General features: G+C 31.0%; 1 long non-coding RNA gene across 1 annotated transcript in view; it reads right to left on the bottom strand.

The window, feature by feature from the left end:
• Positions 1-22,176, bottom strand: part of LOC142320869 (uncharacterized) — a 436,047-nt gene that overhangs the window by 161,830 nt on the left and 252,041 nt on the right. The window contains exon 4 of the long non-coding RNA XR_012755498.1: positions 10,906-11,022. This is a non-coding gene — a long non-coding RNA (uncharacterized LOC142320869). The remainder of the gene's footprint in view (positions 1-10,905; positions 11,023-22,176) is intronic.

The raw sequence follows: 22,176 nt of genomic DNA, 5'->3' as shown, positions 1-22,176 counted from the left end.
GTTATTTTTTATTATTAGCAAAAATTATTATTTTTTATTGTTATTTTTTATTATGTGACTAAGAAAAATAAGACCTTAATTTGACGAAATCTTGAGATACTAAGGGCTCTATAGTTTCACCCCCTTAATCTTTTAAGTTCTAAATTTACTGGCATCTATGGTTCATATATAGAAGTAATTTGACCAAGTTTGGTCGAAATCGGTCAAGTAATTCCGAAGATATAAGGTGATTTAGAGGTCAACTCCGAACACACGTGCATACGAATATTAACATCCGGAAAATTTCCATCCGATTTTTTGGGTTCCTTACGTGTCAAAACGTCAAGGTCCGGTGAAAACTGCATATGCCCAAATTGGACCGATTACAATACTTCCCCTTTAGAGCTATAGCTCCGCTATAACCCTATCTAGACGGGATAGTAAAAGGATAACGCTCTAAAATCGTAAATAATTTTTTTTTTAATAAATATCTAATTTTGAATGTTAAACAATCATCATCAGTAGACACTGAGGAAACATTTATTTTAAAAAAATTGGTAAATAAATTTAATAACTGAAAAAAAAATTAGAAAAAATACGGCTAATTAGTATGGGTTAATTAAAAGATTAAACAGTACGTACAAAATGCTATAACGAGTATTTCAGTGTTTTTCTGTTAAAATAAAAGAAAAACACATAAACAATTGTAACTATAGGCAAACCAAACAGACAGTACGAATCTACCGTAAAAATATTTAACAACTGAAACCGCAAGTCAGATTGCTCCTCCACAACCTAATGTACATCACTTAACATAATTAAGATTTATATCAAGAAAATAAACTTAATACTGTTCAATGGGAGGAATAAATATATATATATATATATATATATATATATATATATATATATATATATATATATAGTATTTTAAAAGTATTTTTTGTTTGTTAATACCAATTATTATTACTTTCTTTTTATATCATTTACTTATTAAATTTATTAATTCTATATTGTATATTTTTTTTTACAGTGTCATTCTGATGATAATTTTTAACAATCGAAATGATATCCAGTTTTTAATTTTTTACCCTCTTTTTTAGAGTAATCTAGTTGTTAGATCTAATTTGTACAATAATTTTAAAAAATCAGTTCTGGATACCATATGACTTCATTATACGCCTACTAAATTACATATACGTATTTTTTTTTTTTTTTAATGAAAAATACATAAAATTTTATTTCATTAATAACTTCTGATATTATTTTTTCATAATTTTTGTTATTGTTATTGTTGAATTACCATTTATTGTAATTTTTTTATAATCAAAGGTTAATAATTATTATTAAATCAATATATTTAGATTAAAAAAAATACAAAAAAAAGGAGATGAAGTCAGATCTGAACCGATGTGCCTTCCCCTTGTAATACAAATATTTCATTAATTAAAATTTTATTTGGTATAACTCTAGAACCATCGGAAATAAGTACCACATAGGATATATCGTTGAAAAGCTCTCAATGAGGGCTTATTACTGCAGTTAAGAAAAGGCCCAAAATCCAATTTTTTGGGATTTTGGGCTTTTTTGGACACTTTTGGTCCAGTCAATTGCAATCAAAAGGGGAGGTGCACAGCTAGATATTACAGGAGTAATAAATTCAAAATTCAACATTCTCGTTTATGAATAAAGTAGGATACATTCGTACATACGTACGTACAGACGTCACACCGAGACTAGTCAAAATGGATTCAGGGATGGTCAAAGTGGTTATTTCCGATGAAATGTGAAAACCGAAATTTTTTGCGATTACAATATTTTCTTTACTTCGTACAAGAAAGTAAAACTATTTTCTCTAAAAACAATATTTGGTCAAGTTATTCTTGATTTAGACAACAAAATATTAGCCGTGTAAATTTTATTGATAAAAGATCTGTTTTACTTTAGATATTCAATTTTTGTTGTATTAGTATTCATATGAAAACTCTTTCATTAAATAAATAAGCTAAACTTTCTAATTACTTGAACACAAACCACGCGAAAAAAAAACAAAAGTATGTGTTAGAAATACACATTACACTAGACTGACATGTAATTACATGTTACAAACAATTATTTAAACACGGTGTCTACAACCAGTTTAAATATTTTAAGACTGGTTTTTTTATCGATAAGTGATGCACAGATATTTTTAAAGTAAATAAAATAATTTCATTATATTATTTTAATCTATTTTAAATAGATTACTTTGCTTGTATGGGTATGACTATTTTAACTAAAAATAAAACTTAAATCAAACAAACCTGTTTAATTAATTATATTTACAATTATCAGACGAAACAACGTAATTAAAATGATTGTATCAATAAGGAAAAGTTTAATTGTTTTATTCAGAAACAAAATTTCAAGCAGGAAAGAAAACCTTTTTCAAGTTCAACTGAAGTTCTCTTTCATTAAAAGGTATAAATTAAGAAAGAATTAGTGGTAATACACGTAGATCTTTTCTCATGTTAAGGTATAAAGAGAAATGATAATATGACATGACAATTGCTTAAATTCCTCCAGAAATTAAGAAAGGAATAATGTTTAATTATAGGTGTTGGAGATTATCAAAAAAAAATAATAAACGAATAATAATTTAGAATTTATCTACAAATTCTAACATAAACTTTTATCTTTCTAACATTTTTATTACCCTATTTGGAGTTCAGTAAAAGAAGATTTTAAACAAACTCTAAATTTCACTGATTAATAAATATTAACCTGTCTGAAATGGATTTGAACTGGGAATTTTTTGATCTGAAAGCCAAACTTCACTACTGTTAGTTACTATTTGATATTTAATTTTTTTTTTTTATATCTTAAATATATTAATCACCTATACAAATATTGTACGAATGAAAAACTTCTAACTAAAGAATGACGATTAATACTGTTACCATATATATGCCTTTTTCTCTCTTTCTTTCTTTTTCCTGTTTAGCCTCCGGTAACTACCGTTTAGATAATACTTCAGAGGATGAATGAGGATGATATGTATGAGTGAGAATGAAGTGTAGTCTTGTACATTCTCAGTTCGACCATACCTGAGATGTGTGGTTAATTGAAACCCAACCACCAAAGAACACCGATATCCACGATGTAGTATTCAAGTCCGTGTAAAAATAACTGGCTTTACTAGGACTTGAACGCTGGAACTCTCGACTTCCAAGTCAGCTGATTTGGGAAGACGCGTTCACCACTAGACCAACCTGGTGGGTTACCACATTCATGCCTAACTTAATATCGGCAGACGGCAACGGTAACAGCTCAGATGTCAACAGGAGCGCAGTATACGTACGCGCTGGTACTAGCGTCACTCCCACAGCGCAGATGATCACGCAGTTCTCCCACCATAGCGGCGCTGCGGCCCCACCACTTTCAGACTCCAAGAAAAGAGCGTGCACGAAAGTGAATTTTTAATTCCACTTGAAGACGGCCAAAAGAAGAAGATGAAAGAAAACAGAAGAAGTTCCCTGGCCGCCTCAACGTGGGACCTCTCGGCGGGTGCCAACATCCCCCCGGAGCAGCAGGCCTGGTCGACCCGATGAGGGAGCCGCTGGATGCGGACGCTACCTTCCCGATCCAGCTCACCGGGCTTCAATCGCCCTGCCCAGCGGACTCAGCAGCAGGAGCCAGTCGAGCGTGAGATGATCGCTCGGGTAGAACCGCCTCGGCCGTGCCGGCGAAAGAAGACCGACACTGCGGGACTCTGGTGGCCACCATTGCCATGCTGAAGTGGACGTGCCGCAACTACAGCCAAGTCGACTTCGCCGGAGACCAACTTCCGAACCCTACAGCTCTTCTCAGAGCTAACGACAAAAACGGCCCTTTTCAGGGCTACCACAAGGTTATAAATTACAACGAGCCGTCGAAGTCGATCGAGGACAGCCCTTCTCACGGCTACTACAAGGTTATTAAGTGCCACGTGCCATCGAAACCATTCGGCGACAATATATAGCATTATAAAATGTAGATGAAAGTATTCTATTCCGCATAAATGAAGGAAAGCGATTCACAATATAAAAAAAGACTTTTAATTAATCAATTATAATATTTTCCCCTCTTATGAAACATTTTCACGTTTACAGCATTCTATTCTATAATTATATAATATAAACGTTAAAAAAAAAGATTAAATAGATTTAAAAAAAAAGATTAAAAGATTTAATAGATAAGTATTATGGTGTGGAAACAAATACAGTAGATATACTTTTTAGATGATGAGGAAAATGTAGTCACTTCTAACAAAAAGAATGAAAAGACTATTTTACAGAATTGAAATCATCTTCAGAGTGATGGTGATCTTTCCCCTTCCACTGCCTAAGGTTTCTTCTCATTCCCTGAACACAATGGTACTAACAAAATACGGAATTGTTCCGTTTCTCTTTACAGTCAAACGTGTAGTCAACTCACCTTACGTATTTATTAGCAAAATATTAATTGCATTACTCTGGTGCGCATTAATGTCTATCTCACATCTGAATTTTTTTTAAATTTTTTCATAAAATATTTCCCTAATTTTTCAACATGTTCAAAATTTTGGAAATGTTACAACTAAATTTAAACATGGACTCCAAACTGAAAAATTCGTAAAACTAATTTTTAAATAAATTATAATCGAAAGTCCATATCACCTGAAATAAATTATAAGTGTTCATCATTTGATAAATCTTTCGTATTTTTGTCACTGTTATGTTCTTGTAAGTTCATAACAATGCATTGTAAGTGGTCGTCCCGCAAGCCTTCTTTAATGAAAATCCTCTACTTGAACTTTTTCTACGTGTCTAACGCACTTTCTCCAGTTATCTATTGTTATACGGTATATGGGATCTAAAAAAGGTTTTTACGTCATTTAATTGAAATTTACTGTTTTTGGCTGCCACCTCACCTTTTATCTGCGCCCAAATTAGCTCGATCGGGTTATATTGGCAGTGATACGGTACTAGTCGAACGACTTCACACCCTATTTCTGTTGCAATGTTGTCAAGCTTATACTGTTTGTATTCTTCTATGTGTTTATTAAAAGTAGACAGTAATTCGGGAAATGTTTGCAAAGGATTTTTGGTATTTTCTTCTCATCTCACTATGAAACAATTTCCACCAGTTTTGTATTGGTTGTTTTCTGTTTAAGCGCAGAATGATAGCTGGCGTTATCCATCATGATAACACAGCATTCTTCCAAAAATCGTAACAAAACTACGAACCATTCTTGGAATATATCACCGTTCATTTCTTGCTGGAATTCCCCCTATGCTTTGACTATGAAACCAAGTTCACAGCAACCAACGTGGCACATATAATTAAACGGTGTGCTTTTTCAACTGGAATCTTAAGGCCACCACTGCTTGTTGAATTCTGCCAGATGTATTTCATGGAATGGTCCTGGTTTACCCACGTTTCATCTACGTAAATTATTGATCTAGAATTATTTTGTCTAATTTTGTGCATTTTCCTTAAAACTTTACCAGAATAAGAACAATGTTAGATCTCTCCACCGAAACTTTCCTGCCGTAATTGCACTTATGAAAGCGGAACCCTAACTCTCTTACAATTTTCCACGTGGAATTCGCACTGACGGTAAATTCTTTTTTTTATGTCTCTAATTTTACTACACGTCGGATCATTCTATTGTAAAGTTCTTGTATGGAACGACGAACTATATCTCTATTAAAATCGCCCAGATCGGTTACCCTGTTTGTATGAGCAATTTTTTTCCGAGGCGATTCAAAATGTAATGTTTGCATTATTCGCCTTGGGCTGATGCATTTTCATTACCTTCACGACAAACATTTTTTACAGTACGCATTGATACAGTATACATAGTTGCGGTCACTTCCTGCGTTGTATTAAATATTTCCTAATTACAAGCATTAGGTTTGCCTGTCCATAAGTTCTTTTAAATAATTATATACCCTATAAATAATTCTTTTAGATTGTTTCCGAAGATGAAGACTGTTTATTACCACCACTTTAACTTACAAGGTTACAGAATTAAAATAACGTAACTTTCACAATCAATGACAAGCCAAAGAAACTGCACGTCTGATTGATATAAAACCGTAATCTGAACTGATCGAAATTGTATTACAAAACAGAAGTTGCGTATGCGGTGACAAACATGATGTAAAAACGTTTGGAAATAGTAATCATAGACCATTTAAAATAACAATTAAATTGAGTAATATAAATTATAATTATGCCAGTTTTTTATTTAACAAAAGATTTGCCTGTGAACGTGACTGTTACTCAATAACAATACCACAAGGAATTAAGTAGCTCGATCGCGAAATATATGGGAAAACATAAATTGTGTTTTCCCATATATCTCATTCTAATTTTTTTTTTAAATGAGAATTTTATTGTGTACATGAAATACCTTAACCACATTAAAGCCCTGTGGTTCAATGATGCAGAGGAACGACGGAGCGGGCTACTAGTATAAGGACCGTTGGACAGCTCCAGCTGCGAGGGCCGACATGCCGAGCTGTACCGGTTCCGAAGAACAGATGGAGACTCCAGGTAAATTACAGCATTCCAAAATCAGCTGGACGTTACCTAATGTCAACGGGGAGGGAGTTAAGACCGCTGTACCGATGGGGGTTCCCCTTTAGAGACTAAGGCACCTAAGGACTGAGACCCGGCCGGTGATGTGGGGATGTCAGGATCGGCATACCCGATTCTGGCGGTCCTGCACTAGGGTTTAGAGACAGGCACAAAACAAAAGATCCAATCGGCGTGCCGACCTGTCATACCGGATGTAAAGCTGGTGACGGGGAGTCCCGTTAGAATTAGGGACAACCCCCCCCTCCCCAATGAACGATTTATTCTTAATTCTTGGTCCGGCCCAGGGGGAAAAAAACAAAAACGACTAATGCCTACTGTATGACCTATCATACGCGATACAAACAAGGAATAAATTTCATCGAAAGAAAAATTTTAATGTTTTATATTTTTTGTTCAGAATAATATTGGTTATTGTGTTGGTAGACCTTTTTTTAGTTTCTTCACAGCTACTGAGCAGCACTGTTGTTGTGATTACTTGTGCCATCTTGAGAAGCTAACACCGAAAGGAGGTATGTCAAAATAGCTCTAATTTTTATTTTTTAATTGTATTCAACTAAGAAATTTACATGTATACTTTGGTAAAAAATGTATGTTTAAATATTTTAATATAACAATCCTCTTAAAATTATCAATTTTTATTTCTTTTCTACGTCTTTAATTATGGTTTATCTTTCACACAAACTGCTGAAGACATACTTTGCTGGCTTACTAAATTTGAAAGTGAAGATAATTGTAACACAGTATTTAGCAGAGTAATTAGATAAAGCAAGTGAAATTGATGTTATTTTGCTACCTCCTACAGAGATGAACATGATTCTGATCGAGATGATGCACCAAAAAGGGAATGCCCCATAAAACATACAAGGGTATCTTATCAAATAATTTAAGATGAAAAGAGTCATGTAACATCATTGAATTGGCATGATAACAATCAGGTTACTATGGCTACAAATGTGACCGATGAAGACATTGTACTAACTCATTGTTCATATCAGACACAGCGATAAGAAAAAGAAGAAAATTTCTTTTGTTCAACCTACATTTGTAAAATATTATAATAAACGTATGAGCGGAATAGACAGTTTTGATAAACAAAGAGGATTATATCGTATAAGAATTTGTTCAAAGAAGTGCTATCGGCCAATATTTAGATTCTGCTTGAATCGAGCTACCGTGAACATATGGTTTCTTTACCAAAAAGTGCAAAAATCTATTCCCCTTTTGGAAATCGCCAGAAAAATTACAGTATCCCTTCTTGCTGCTGCTTCCATGGAAAAATACCGTGGTATGAAACAACAAAAAAAATCCTAGTCCAAAAAAAACTCGATTTGACTGTGTCTTTTCGATAAGGAAAATACTCAGCGACATTGCGATTCTTGTGGAAAGTGTATAAAATTTCGTCGCATAAAATGTAACGTCTGTTATGAACGATCTCGCCTGAAGACCGTTACACGTTGTGGTAGATTTTAGAGCGAGGTTGGACTGTATGTTCGTAGGTAATGAATTGAAACAACGCCTTGTTGCTTGTTGAATTGTTATTTAATTTGTTGTCGTCTTGACATTTCGATAACATATAATTGAACTTAATAAAGCGTATGACTGAATAACATATAAGTATAAAACTAAAATAAGCGTTTATCCAAACATGTCCATCCCGAATGAATGCGCAACACGATTGCTCTGGGTTAGATTCGAGCACCGAATGAATAGAAGGTCGCTAGATCATAATGATCACTCATTGCGATATTATGACGTAGGACATCGCGTGATCAGATCGCCTGACCAAGCTTGTCGGAGAGCCTAGCCCTCGCTAGGTAGCAGCACCCGACGGCACGAGTGGAACGGTACACGTCGGTTTACATCATAAAACTTGTTTCGTAAAATATCACATGAATTAAAACCAAAAGACTTTTAAAATTACTAATATAAAAATTATTTTTTAACAGCTATTTTAGTCAAAGTTATTAATGTTTTATTATATATACTAGCCGCTCGGCCCGGCTTCGCCGGACCTGCCAGCCAGGCCTCGCTTCGCTCGGCGCTTTGGTTTTCCAGGTTTCCAAATTTCTTTTTTCAACTGGAAAATTTTTGACGTTATCAACTTTTCTCCAAGTTAAGAGCTTAATGTTTTTAGAAAAAAATTCATGCAATTTAGATACGTTATCTGATAACAGAAAATCCATTTTTTTTAATTTACCGACATGGGGGCTGCGCCCCCAAACCCCCCTCAAAAAATAACTCCCATATAACAAATGTGAAAACATTTTCGGTAGATAATTTTGAAAAAACAACGTGATTTTTATTATTTTTTTTAACTGAGGGGGAGACCCCCCTCAACACCCCACCTTCTAATGTTTGCATACAATCTGGAAAAATAACTTCAACTTTTTTACATGATTCAATTTTAAATAAATGCAATACTTTTCTTAGTTAGTGTTCATTTTTACTCAGCTATCCTTTGTAATAAATTTTCAACCTAAATTTTGTAACTGAAAACTGGGACTCAATTTAAACACTTTTTATAGTTTTACATTTAATTTAAATAACCTAATTTGAAAAATTAATGGATTAGAGACTACGAATTATAAATTTTTCAATGTTACACGGATACTTTTCATGGAGATTTATAAAAATTACAAAAAACATAATCAATCGTAGCCGCTCCTCTCGTTCTGCCATTGTTTCTGTTAATCGGGCTTTAGCTGCGCGAGTTCGGACGCCTTCTAATCGCATTTCCCGTTGCTCAGTTATTTCAGTTGAGCGGGATTGATCTATGCGTATTCGGTCGCTTTCTAAACGTATTTCCCGTTGCTCAGTTGTTTCGGTCGAACGGGATTGGGCTGTGTGTATTCGGTCGCTTTCCAATCTTGACTGTCTTTCGTCTTCAGTCTCTCCGCACGAACAGTTTTCATCATACGTACTTTTTTTGTATTTCTCCCAGTTGAAGATTGTCTTTTAGGCAAGGTATGATGTTTTGAAAAAAGATCACAGAATTTAATAGATTACAGTTAAATACTTTACACACTTTAAATTAGTAACACACACACATGATAAACAAAAACAGCTATTTATTTATGTTTTTAAACAGCTGTAAAAAATTGTAAATGAATGAATCGTAAAAATTACATATGCATGTGCGCTAAATCAATTGAAACTTAGGAATAACTGTACGTTAAAACTTCAGCCCTTTTCAAAATCAATCAATTCAATGTTGGAAAAAAATGTTAGCTAAAAATTAAATTTTTCTTGAAAATCAAAGTCATTTTGAAAATTAAATAAGCTTTAAGGAAGAAATAAAGTGTTTTAAATCCGTTTTCAAAGTTTCCTTATGTCGGAGGTCCAAAAAAATTAGCCTGTGTTCACCGCAGGGCTTCAAAGTGTAGGTGTGCAAAAGTTTAGACAAATCTGTCCGGTAGATCTCGAGTTAAGTTGGAACAGACAGCCAAACAAACATTGATTTTTATATATATTTTATATTTATGTGTAATTATAGTTGTTAGTATTTTATTTATTAAACTAAAGACTACATTGATGTTTCTCAATACTTATTTTGTTTTTTCTATTAATTTATGATTTGCTTATATATATTTTTTTTTTTAAGTACAACTAGTTCATATTAGTAAAAAGATAATTTTACTAGCCTTATAAAAATACAAAAATACTTTTTTCTTATGAATGATATTAATAATGACAAAAATTGCTGGTAATTTATCTTCAAATTAATCAATTAAAACATTTTAGTGTGATGCAGTATTAATATTACCAATTATATTAGTATTGTTTTGCAAATAAAGCACATTTTACCACATCCATGTTTTTTTTATACCATTCATTTTCCCAGGGTACGATTTATCATACCTGTACAAAAATATGTATAATGCGCACCTCCGGAACCGCCGTAAGGTATTACTTAAGAGGATGATATGTGTGAATGTTAATGAAGCGTAGTCTTAAACAGTCTCAGGTCAACCACTCCTGAGATGTGTGGTTAATTGAAACCCAACCACAAAAGAACACCGGTGTATAATCTAGTATTCAAATCCGTATAAAAGTAACTTCCTTTACTAGGATTTGAACCTTAGAACTCTCGACTGCGAAAGCAGCTGATTTGTGATGACGAGTTTAACCACTAGACCACCCCAGTGGGGTACATCAATACCTTGCGTACGAAATATCATGCATCAAAATAAAGCATCCAACATTTTTTTCCATAAGAAAGAATACAATTCGAGGCATTAATGAGGCGGGGTTATTGAAAGATTTGATTCCAATTTTTGTAATTATTATCTACTGAAAGTACTATATTTGAGTTCGACTTACTAGATTTATGATGCGTATTTAATGATAGATGTGTGACATGCTAAAGCCGAACGCTCTCCATGCTGCTGCAGTATGCGATTGGTGGAGGGCAAGATAAGGAAGTCGCCTGACCTTCACCTGTAAGATGATTTCAAACAAATTATTGTTGATATAACTAAGATAAAAATTTACAACTTCTTACTATTTAAATGGCACTTGTTTGACTTTGAAATCCCATATCCTATATACCAGTTATATAATGTACATCACAAGAACATTGTCATTTCTTTGAACAGCCCTTTTACTAGTTTGAGAACAGATATTACAAACAATAAAAAATACAAAAATTAAAATACAATTGAATCGAAAATACAATTTAAAAAAAATAAAAACTAATTCTCAATCGTTTTCCCGGTGATTATAGCTAGAATAACAATATAAAAATAGAAAGTATGATGATCGTGTCGATAATGGGGTATCAGGTTTTTTCAAATCTTTACGTTCTAGGGTACAACTAGTTCATCTGGATTCTAGACCAAACAATGTATGTTGAAGAAATTCGGTCATATGTAAGGGCAAAGAGTACGACACACATACACACACACATATATATATATATATATATATGTGTGTGTGTGTGTGCTGTACTGCTTTGTCCTTACATATCAGGATTGACGGAATTTCTTCAAATTTGACTCAAATATTTTTTTTCAAAATTCGTTCGGGGATGGGGATAAGACGATAAAACCAATCTCGATTTTCTTCAAAGGCACTTTAGAAAACACATTACTTTGGAAAATTTATTACCTACATTGCATATATGAATAATCCAAAAAAAGCATTTACAAAAATTCAACCCCCATCTCTTAAAATTATAAGTTTTATTATTTTGGAGTTATTTTACCCTTTTATTAATAAAAATTCCGGGCGATGATAACGCTCAGGCGTTTTTCGCCACCAAACAAAAAAAAAAATCTCTTCAAACTGAGATGTATGTTGTTTTACTTACCTTGGTTTAAATATTGAATATTTTTTGTTTGTTGATAATCTATACATTATATATAGGGCTATCAAAAAATGTCTACCATACCGTATCTTAAACAAATAAAAGATTTTCGTTCCTGTTTTAGCTTTTATTTGATGGGGAAGTTAGATTTAGAGAAAACATTACTTAACAAGATTTGTTAAAATTAACCTTTATATAAACATTTTTATAACATTTAAAAAAAAATTATTCTCCATCTGTAAATCTTTTTTGGGGTTTAACTCTATTTTTCTTCTTCTTACGATTAGATCTTTTAGTTCTCGTTGCCGTTTCCTTTATTATTTCCATTTTCTTTCCGTTGTTTTCACTAGTTTTTCGTTATTTTCAAGAGTGTTTGTTTTTGCTCTTGATTTACTTCCTGGTGCCACTTTATTTTTGTTTTACTATCTATGTAAAAGTTAAATAACTGGTTTGCAAATCTACTGTCATTTATTCAATAAATTTATCCAAAAAATCTCATTCTTCTTTTCTGTATTTCCGTTTCTGAATCTTTTATTTCTTACTAAATTTCTTTTTTAGATTTTAGCCTGTTCTTTTTCTTTTGATTTTCTGTTCTGTTGGGTTCTTGTTTTTTATTTTTATTACAAAAAAAATTATTATTCTTCTTTGTCTTCTTTAGGGTCTTATAATATATCCCGGGGCCAAAACAAGATATAATTTTTTTCATTATCGTATAAAATAAACTATTTTTTCAATATTTTTTAAAGAATTGGTTTTTTAATTTACCTTTTTTTTATAAGAATCACTTCTTTACAAAATATTTTTTTACTAAATTCACCCCACAAAATAAGGGAGCCCTCTAAATCAAAAATATTTAATTACAATTCGGAAAATTTGATTCTCAAATCTTATTTTGGATATCGATTGATCCGTTGATCTGAAAGCTTCATTGATCTGGAGGCTTTTAAACTAAAAATAAAATCTTAAAACTAAAATTTTATAATAATTTTAATTTAAAAAAACCAAATTCTACATTTATTAAGGTTTAAGTAAGTTGCTATTATTTTGTTTTTTGTTTTTATCAATAGTTTTTCAGATATTTGGAAAAAATCTTTATATCCCTGTTCCATTCTTGCGTTAAATAAAGGAACCCTTAAAAGTAGAGACTGCTTTAATCTTTAGAATTATTTTAAATCTTAATGATAAAAATATTATAAAAAAAAAAAAAAATAGTGGTCCTTATTTCCTGATACACCCATTTCTTCTTTTTTTAAAAATTTGACACTATTATCTCTGAATTCCACAATGTCTATAGATTTACAGTGGTGTGTATGTGCAAATGTAAAGAATAATTTTTAGTTATTAAAAAATAAACGACATTTGTAAACGTTTTAATAAAAATTTTGTTTTATTTTATTTGACTCCTTTTTTCCTACTTTTATTTTTCTTCTTTTCAATCAAAAGTAGTTGCAGTAGTATGTATGCGGATTGCGAAGTTCGGAATCCGCATACATACGAAGTTCAGAGATACCGGAATCTGCTCCTAAACCTGATTTCACAAATGTGGAGAGGACATAAAGGCGGGTAATGTGCACTTTTAGAAAATGTACCATTTTTTTTTTTTTTTTTTTTTTTTTACTCGATCATTACCGATTTTTTCATAACCCGATCTTTTAAAAAATGATGTTGTAAAAATCATGGTAGCAATCGTACAAATAATGAGTTATATTAAGGTTGTGAAGTATTTCACAGTAGGTAAAAGTGATTGAGTAGTAGTATTTATTCCGCAATTCGCCCGTTACCAGAATTGCGGAATAAATACTACTGCTCAATCACTGTTACCTACTGTGAAATACGTCACAACCTTAATATTAACGGGCGATATTCTTTTGTTCTTTGATAAAAAATGGCCGCAAACTATAAAATCTTTTCTAAGACAGGATGAGCCTGTCGTGATGTTGAGATATTTCCGTTCTTGTAATTTGTTTACGCTCGCGCAAACAATTATTACTACTACCACTGTTATTAAAATAATTATAAAGAATAATAATATGCATTTTTTTGAAATCTCTTTTATTTTCTATTTTTTTTTAATAACTGATTCTTTCCAATTCATTTTCTAAATCTATTAGTGTTTTTCTTACAGAAATGTTTCCTTTTTCTAATATATTCATACAATTCAATTGATTTCATTTTTAAGTATTTATATTTTATTTTATATATTCAAACAATACAACTTCAAAGCACGTGGCGTATGTTTTCTTGATATTCTTTTTTTAAACCTTCAGTTTCTTCCGCCTCAAGTTAAACTTGAGGCGCCTTCAGAAACTTCCAATCTTGTACAAATGATTAGATTTCATTTTTAAGTATTTATATTCTTGACTGAAAAATAGTAGTTTCAATGCTTCTTTCCAATTCATTTTCTAAATCTATTAGTGTTTTTCTTACAGAAATGTTTCCTTTTTCTAATATATTCATACAATTCAATTGATTTCATTTTTAAGTATTTATATTTTATTTTATATATTCAAACAATACAACTTCAAAGCACGTGGCGTATGTTTTCTTGATATTCTTTTTTTAAACCTTCAGTTTCTTCCGCCTCAAGTTAAACTTGAGGCGCCTTCAGAAACTTCCAATCTTGTACAAATGATTAGATTTCATTTTTAAGTATTTATATTCTTAACTGAAAAATATTAGTTTCAATGCTTCTTTCCAATTCATTTTCTAAATCTTTTAGTGTTTTTCTTAGAGAAATGTTTCCTTTTTCTAATATATTCATACAATTCAATTCCAAAAGCGCATCCCGTTTATTTTCTTGATATTCTTTTTTTAAACCTTCAGTTTCTTCCGCCTCAAGTTAAACTTGAGGCGCCTTCAGAAACTTCCAATCTTGTACAAATGATTAGATTTCATTTTTAAGTATTTATATTCTTAACTGAAAAATATTAGTTTCAATGCTTCTTTCCAATTCATTTTCTAAATCTTTTAGTGTTTTTCTTAGAGAAATGTTTCCTTTTTCTAATATATTCATACAATTCAATTCCAAAAGCGCATCCCGTTTATTTTCTTGATATTCTTTTTTTAAACCTTCAGTTTCTTCCGCCTCAAGTTAAACTTGAGGCGCCTTCAGAAACTTCCAATCTTGTACAAATGATTAGATTTCATTTTTAAGTATTTATATTCTTAACTGAAAAATATTAGTTTCAATGCTTCTTTCCAATTCATTTTCTAAATCTTTTAGTGTTTTTCTTAGAGAAATGTTTCCTTTTTCTAATATATTCATACAATTCAATTCCAAAAACGCATCCCGTTTATTTTCTTGATATTCTTTTTTTAAACCTTCAGTTTCTTCCGCCTCAAGTTAAACTTGAGGCGCCTTCAGAAACTTCCAATCTTGTACAAATGATTAGATTTCATTTTTAAGTATTTATATTCTTAACTGAAAAATATTAGTTTCAATGCTTCTTTCCAATTCATTTTCTAAATCTTTTAGTGTTTTTCTTAGAGAAACGTTTCCTTTTTCTAATATATTCATACAATTCAATTCCAAAAGCGCATCCCGTTTATTTTCTTGATATTCTTTTTTTAAACCTTCAGTTTCTTCCGCCTCAAGTTAAACTTGAGGCGCCTTCAGAAACTTCCAATCTTGTACAAATGATTAGATTTCATTTTTAAGTATTTATATTCTTAACTGAAAAATATTAGTTTCAATGCTTCTTTCCAATTCATTTTCTAAATCTTTTAGTGTTTTTCTTAGAGAAATGTTTCCTTTTTCTAATATATTCATACAATTCAATTCCAAAAGCGCATCCCGTTTATTTTCTTGATATTCTTTTTTTAAACCTTCAGTTTCTTCCGCCTCAAGTTAAACTTGAGGCGCCTTAAGAAACTTCCAATCTTGTACAAATGATTAGATTTCATTTTTAAGTATTTATATTCTTAACTGAAAAATATTAGTTTCAATGCTTCTTTCCAATTCATTTTCTAAATCTTTTAGTGTTTTTCTTAGAGAAACGTTTCCTTTTTCTAATATATTCATACAATTCAATTCCAATAGCGCATCCCGTTTATTTTCTTGATATTCTTTTTTTAAACGTTCAGTTTCTTCCGCCGCAAGTTGTGTATCTAGTACAAATGATTGGATTTCATTCTTAAGATCTTCAATCGTTTCTAACTGTTCTTTTATTTGTTCATTTAATGTCTTACCTCTTTTCTTAAAAATAATTTTATAAATATTTAGTATGCAAGCCATAATTTATATAATTAAATATTCAATAGGAAAAAGATATAGAATTTTTTTGTATCTGTTGTATCGTTGTAATGATATTGTTCAATTACCACTGCTAAAATATTACTGATCTGTTTTGATATAAAATCTACAAATTAATAATCTGATTACAATAATATTAACATTTATAGAATTATGTTACTCGGCAACCAAAAAAAGTTAATAAGAAAATAAATTAATAACAATAACGAAGCTAAAATAGTATACCATGCGCTAACCAAAACATATAAACTCATCAAAAACAGAGATACCTAATACAAATACCCAAACATTCATACTCAGAAATATCAAATACAAATTATACTGGGATTTCGACAATCATAAGGATAGAATAATCCCCGCCAATAGACCAGACATTAACTTTCAATATTAAAAAAAATCACCTATCTAACAAACAATACCATCGCCAGCGACACAAACATCAAAACCGAACACAACGAAAATACATCGATCTAGCGATAGAAATATAAAGACACTGGAAACATAAAAAGTTACCATCCTCTCATTATGTCGATAACGGGCCTCATACCTTACATATTCACATCACATTTAATACAGATTCAATACACACATGCACAGAAACTTCCAGAAATCAGTCGTACTCAAAACGTATAACATTGTCAGATCTTTCTTTAATACTAAATCATAATAGTATTTGTACTGACTTGACATAGCCCGTCAATGCTTACAGACGCATTTTACAAAATGTAAATACATTTTATAATAATACGCCAAAATTTATAAAAAATCTCGATAAAGGAGAATAATAAATTTATTTTATTAGAATAATAAACTCTTATAACCTAGCTTTACATGTATAGCGTGGACTTTTTTTTATAAGATTACGGACATCGACTGTGGTCATTTTGCCATAATGAAAATTTTGAGCTTATTTAAAACGGCATGCCTGACCGGGATTTGAACACGGGACCTCTGGATGAAAGACCGAGGCGATACCACTCTACCATGGAGATTGGGATGCACTTTTCATAAACCGTATGTATATCCTGAAAAAGCAAGAGCTAATATCGACTGGAGTATTTTTTTTCTTTAATTTTATCGATTAAAATAAAATAAAAAAAATGATTTCCATTTGACATTATTAAATATACCTCCTTATGACCTATATATGACATGTAAACCATTCGTCATTAATGTAAAGCTACAAAGTTTGTTTTATCTGCCTTTCAGTGACCATAATCTTTTAGAACCCGAATTGTTCTTGTAATACGAATATACTCTCTATCTTATATGAGCTTTGTATAGATTATCCTATTTTTACGTTCGATGTAAGCTATCTAACGAACGTATGTGGGGATATCGATGATTCAATGTATTGATAATGTTATGACTTACTCTTGTAAATATGTTATTTACTTTAACAATACATATCATTATACGTTAGGTTCTTATTTTTTTATTGATCACTATCAGATAATGACGTATACAGATTAAGCCACTGATATTGTACCATAACATTTGTACACAATAACCAGTCTGTTTCGCTGAACACATGACTTGTAGAAGTGATGGCAGTACTTCTTTAAAAAGTTTATTGTGGACACCACATGACTTCTTTGTACGCCTATTAAATTACATATATACATTTTTTGCTGTACCTCCTTTAAACTTATTCCATTTGAAAGTGATATACGATCCTCCAATTCTTTAATAAAGTGGACAGTTACACAATTGCAGAAATATTAGTTTTTATTAACATCAAATATTTATACAATAAATATTTGGATTATACAAACGTTAGGATAGACTGAAAGTCCCTTTATTACCGGTATTACTATATCAAATTTTAAAAACAAATTAAGAATAAAAAGGAAGAAAATGTTGCAAACAAAGAAAGAATAAAAACATTAGGAGAAGATGGTAGAACAATAGGTAGATGGTAGGGAGAAATTTTGAAAACTCTTGAACGTGTACATAAATTAAAATCAGAAGAAATATATCAAACCAAAGAGCGATTAAATGATTGGCAACAAAAAACAAATAAACGAAATGATGATCAACTCCGACTTAGGGAGAATATTGTCTGACAATAACAGAGGAGTAATAAACTAAGACACGAATTTTTTGCAGTTTATTAAAGATCGGGCATAAATGCCTAAGTGTATATGTTGTTCTCGTGAGGGTCTATTTTTTAGTCACTCTGTAGTTAACTTTATGAAGATAAAATAAACAGAAATTCCAGAATAATTAAACAGAAATTAAAATAATAAATCCAAAAATAACACGATTCTAAATTATAATTTTCAATTAATATTAAATAATCAGATGTTTCACCAAATCTATACACATATGTAATAATGCCTATTAAATTACATATATACATTTTTAAGAGTACACAAAATTTTATTGTACTAATAACTTCTGATATTTTTTCATGTTTTATTTATTGTTATTATTGAATTATTACTTATTGTAAAACTTTTTCTACAATCACGGGTTAATATTTCTTAATAAAGCAATATATTTAAATTAAAAAAAAAAAAATAAGAAGGAGATGAAACCTGATTCGAACCTATGTGCCTTCCCTTTATGATTCAAATATTTCATTAATTAAAATTTTATTTGGCTATAACTCTAGAACCAAGGAAAATAAGTACCACTTAAGATATATCAATGAAAATATCTTAATCAAGGCTTATTACTGCAGTTCAAAAGTTCAAAATCCAAACGTTTTTGAATTTTAGGCCTTTTTGGACACTTTTTCTTCAGTCAATTGCAATCAAAAAGAGAGACGAGATGAGAATGTGTGAGATGCGTACATACGTACGTACAGAAATCACGCTGAAAGTAGTCAAAATGCATTCAGGAATGGTCAAAATTGAGATTTCCTTTGAAATCTGAAAACCGAAATTTCTTGCGATCACAATACTTCCTTGCCTTCGTATAAGGAAGTAAAAAGTACTTTCCATTTCTGAAAATTAATACTGTTGGTTAAATTTCATACATCTTCCACAAATTTTTTTTTTTTACATAAAAAGATATCTTTCATTATGTCTATTTTGATTTATCGAAAGCTGATACACATTTTCCTGATATTCAGCTGAACTTTTATATATAATCGATTAACCATCAGAAATAATGTAGTGAAATGCCTATTGTCCAGACTGATCTTTGCAGATTGGCTGAATCCGAATAATCCAAAATCTAGATAATTGAAAAATTAAAAACGTATATCATACGTATTGGACATATCATACTAATGTTTAATGGATATCATATAAAAATCTACTTCAATAAAATTAAGATACTCGGAACATTCGTACAATGTAATAATAAGAAAAAAACAGTTACATTAATACGTAAAAAAAAGGTACCCTATGTACCTTCGGAGAATGGATTGAAAGGGAATCGTGCTAGTTTCCTAGTAATGTTTTCAATCTGGTTTTAAGAATCGAATCGCAGTCCATAATTTCATCCATAATCAAAACTAATGTATAACAAACAAAAATTAAACAAATACTCCCAATAATAAGAAATATCCAGCAGTGAATGACATTTGTCCAGCCTCTTAGTAGGAGAATACAGAAATCTCCCGCTATCCTTGCGTTCTATTCTGTAACTTAATAAAGTTATAAAACTTAGATAAAGCAAAGAATTCAATAATAATATTTGTTTTGTCCTACGGCAGAATAAAAACAATCATCATTACATCACATAGACATATTTGAAGAGCTATTATGTTTCCAACAACCTTCTCAGAAATTAACTTAACGTATGGCTGAATTGTGCTGTACGAATTTAAAAAAAACGTTTATTAAAAAGCACAGCAAAAACAAAAGATTGATAAAAATACATTTCCTGTTGAGGAAAAACGTTATTTGAATACTATTTTAGATTTTTTAAATTGAGTATGTATTATTTTTTTTTAAATTGTCTAGTATGGATGTAAACAGTCGAGATACAACTCGGTGGGTTTCTAACCTACCGGGTTGGTCTAGTGGTGAACTCGTCATCACAATTCAGCTGATTTCGAAATCGAGAGTTCTAAGGTTTAAATCTTAGTAAAAGCAGTTACTTTTGTACAGATTTTAATACTAGATGTGGATACGGTGTTCTATGGTTGTCGGGTTTCAGTTAAACCACACATCTCAAGAATGATCGACCTGAGACTGTACAGGATTACACTTCATTTACATTCGTACACAAATCACCCACATTCATCCTCTGAAGTAATACCTTACGGTAGTTCCGGAGGGTAAACATAAAAGAGAGAGAACAGTTGGTCATCTGTATAATCGGCATCTCACTGTACGTATTTATTATAAACCTTTCCTATTATCTCCTTATTTATTCTTAAATTCACTTTTCCCGCAACCCTTTCTTAAATTCGTCAATTTATTTTCTAAAGAAGTTGTTGATTAACTAGCAATTTTTAAACATTTTAAATTCCTTTCTTATTTCGTTTTTTTATAGTTATCTTTTAATATAATCGTACAGAACAAGAACAGGAAGCAATAAACTAAATTAACCAAATGAAAGAAGTAGCTGAAAAAACAGGTCTATTTAGTTCCAGTAAATATCCAAAAAAGACAATAGAAACTGAGTATGGCAAAATTAAAATCACGGAACATTTTAAATATCTTTGAGAATTAGTAATTCTCTCTTACTGAATTACAAATGGAACAGATAGACTTTGAGACCAAAACACACAAATTAGAACAATTGTTCTGTTAAACTTGTGTGTGTATATTTCTGTAAGCCGTGCATCAGAAACAATCCACAGTTGTAGGACTTTCCCTGTATGAATACGTGACGGGAAAGTCGTAGGACTGTGTTGTCAGCTTTTTTTTATATTAAAAGGTTTCTAATCTTTTTCATTTTTAAAAGATTTTTCTAAAAATTCCCCTGTAATAGTTTCTTTTCCTTAAGAGGATTTATTCTTCAGAAAATTTTCTAACTTCTGAGAACCAAGTTAGTTCAATTTTCTGTTTTTAAATAATTCGAATATTTTCTTAGTCAATTTATTATTTTCTATTCTTAAAAGATGCCCATAAAACAATAATATTTCCTTTCTTACCGAATACGGAAATTTTTAGGTATATTTCGGAATTTTGTGCGTTTTGTAATGCTGCTCTAATCAAAACATGATCACGATTTCTCTTGATCCATTCAGGAGAATGAATCAAGAGAATAGATCCTTTTTTATCTGTTTTTTTATTTTGTGTTTGTTTTTTTTGATACAGAGGTGGAGGAACCCAATTTACAGGAGCCGAAGCAGTGTCAGGCTCGCTAACAGGTTCCGTAAGTCCGTAAGAAGTTATTAAGTGCATGTATGTGTTCCTGCGCACTACCGACTAATCCTCCTCCTCTTTTGGGAATCGCTTTGCAACATTACTTCAGGAAGGGGGGAAACGCCCGCGCACACAATCGGTTACCGCAATCACAACTGAAACATCCAAACACACACTCATGCAACACCAAGGATAACATCGCTTCTTTTTTTATCTGGAGTAGCAAATCGCTCCATTCTTCATGAAGGAATTTTTGATATATTAGAATAAATGATCTTCTGGCCTTTATCTTGGCCTCTTTCCCATTTTCACATTGCAAAGATAGATTATAATTGTTGTTTAGTATTTATGCGACAAATTATAAATTTAAATACTAATATCACTTCCAATGATTATTCTAAAATAATTGTATTTATTATAATGATTTATGAATAAAATTTATCTTTAATTTATAAATATTTATTGTTGCCAATTAACATAAATTTCCATACATTAAAGGAAATAAGATTAAATGATATTACTCTAAATGTGTATCACATAATACGATAGGATCCTATAACACATTATAGGATTTGTATTACATAATACAAGTTGTATATGAAATTTAAATTGCTTACTTAAATGAAGTAAAAAGTGTGAAATAAATAAAAACTGAATCAATATGAATATTTTCCTTTGCACTGTTATACTTAACTCGTTTCAGTTTTTGATGAGGGTTCATTTATAGAATATCATTTTCTAATTACATTTATACAAATTTTTTT

Source organism: Lycorma delicatula, chromosome 3 (genome assembly GCF_047948215.1).
Source record: "Lycorma delicatula isolate Av1 chromosome 3, ASM4794821v1, whole genome shotgun sequence".
Classification (NCBI taxonomy): Eukaryota; Metazoa; Arthropoda; class Insecta; order Hemiptera; family Fulgoridae; genus Lycorma; species Lycorma delicatula.
This window is presented reverse-complemented; position numbering and strand designations above follow the sequence as displayed.